General features: G+C 46.0%; 1 long non-coding RNA gene across 1 annotated transcript in view; it reads right to left on the bottom strand.

Annotated features, from left to right (window-relative positions):
* Positions 1-706: 706 nt before the first annotated feature.
* The window catches only part of LOC104872605, a 2,441-nt gene continuing 1,529 nt past the window's right edge, over positions 707-1,618 (bottom strand). Inside the window, exon 3 of the long non-coding RNA XR_783224.2 lies at positions 707-816. This is a non-coding gene — a long non-coding RNA (uncharacterized LOC104872605). The remainder of the gene's footprint in view (positions 817-1,618) is intronic.

The following is a 1,618-nucleotide window of genomic DNA, read 5'->3' as shown; positions in this document are numbered from 1 at the left end:
AGTACGGGTACATGAGGTAGTAAAGGTCAGTGGGAGACCATGAGGATCCCAAACAGGCGACACCATCAAGGGCTCAGCCTTCTCCAGAAAAGAAGCTAACATCAGCCCACCTGCTTTGGAGCGCTGGCCAGCTGAGGTCCTTGTGAAGACGAATGAGACACGGGCTGAAGGGACAGATACCACACCAGCCCTGTGGTCAGGTACATAAAAGAGGACAGCGCACACCCTCGTTGCACTCCGTGCTGGGTCATGGTCTATGTATCTATTTTTAACGGAATTGCCTTTCACGCTCCGCCCTTACTGCCTATCCTTTTCACAGAGGGATGTTTTTGATGATTCTATTTGCAATTTATTGCAGATTATAGAATACAAGATGGGACCGTTAGGGAATTAAAAGGAGATTGAATTTCTTTGTTATCCTGGTGTAATTACTGATATGAATTTGGATTGTTTCCCTTTGGATAAAGGGATGACTACGTTTTCCCTGGAAGAAATAATTATATTCTGTTAGGTAGAAGCAAGTTTTGGTGGTGGGCAGCCTGATCGGCAAGTTTAAGAATGGAACAAGGAGGCCCAACCTAGGCAACTTAGTCCTGTCTCAAAGTAAAAAGGAATTTAAGCGGGGGGCTGGGGATGTGGCTGAACACTCCCTGGGTTCAATCTCCAATTCTGCAAAAATGAAAAAACAGAGAAAGAAGAATGTCTATTGATGTGGACTGTAATTAATATTTGTCTTGAACATTTGCCATTCTTCTTGGCTGCCTGGGGCTGTTAAATCCTCTTCATTCGGGATCTCCGTTCTGCTCTGGTCTTCCTCTTGGTATGCAAAATATAAGGCGAGTGTTTAAATTTAAAAACTGACCGCAGTAACAGACACATTTCCAATTATCTCCCTCAAAATATTCCCCATCCTGCCCGATGCACTTGTCCCACGGTTCTTGCACTTTTTGAAGCAGTTCTGGAAGTCTTCTTTCCTGAATGTCTTTACGGGATGTGATTATAAACAAAAATAATAATAATAATCCAGGAACGCCGCTCCCAAGTGACAGCCAAAGGAAACCCAGGCTCAAAAACACTGCAGTGGGTTTCCGTCTGCCTCATTCACCAGAACTGGCCCCATGCAATTTCTGACTCTTCCTCAAAGTCAAAATGACCATAAAGGGAAAACATCTTAAACTAATTCAGGATGTGGAGACAGCCATGGCAGCAGAACTAGAGACACTCATGAGAGATACTCCACAGCTGCTTCAGAAAGTCACAAGAGCGACGGAGTAAGTGTAAGTGTGTGTGAAGTACGGGGAGATATTTTCAGAGGGCTTGATGGCAACGTGGCTTTTACTGTAATAAATTAAAAAAATTACACACTGTACTTTTCAATCAGACCCTGCAAGCCAGGAGCTCACTTCCCCGGGCTTCCTCACATCAGAAATCTAACCCAGGCTGCACCTAACAGACGCTCCCGGAAAGGTCTCTGAAGAAGCCCAACTTGCTTTTCAGTAGCAGCGTAAGACCTGCAACATCCCAAAGCTGGGCGGGCAGCAAGTAGGCAGCCCACTCCTTGGACTTGGGTGACAAAGTTCCCGGCTTTGGAGCCCCGCTCCCCCTCCCCTCCCCCTCC

The sequence above is a fragment of the Fukomys damarensis genome, unplaced genomic scaffold, assembly GCF_012274545.1.
Source record: "Fukomys damarensis isolate Sample0158 unplaced genomic scaffold, DMR_v1.0_HiC HiC_scaffold_20, whole genome shotgun sequence".
NCBI classification, from domain to species: domain Eukaryota; kingdom Metazoa; phylum Chordata; class Mammalia; order Rodentia; family Bathyergidae; genus Fukomys; species Fukomys damarensis.
The sequence above is the reverse complement of the archived record's forward strand: the minus strand, read 5'-3'. Positions and strand labels throughout refer to the sequence as shown.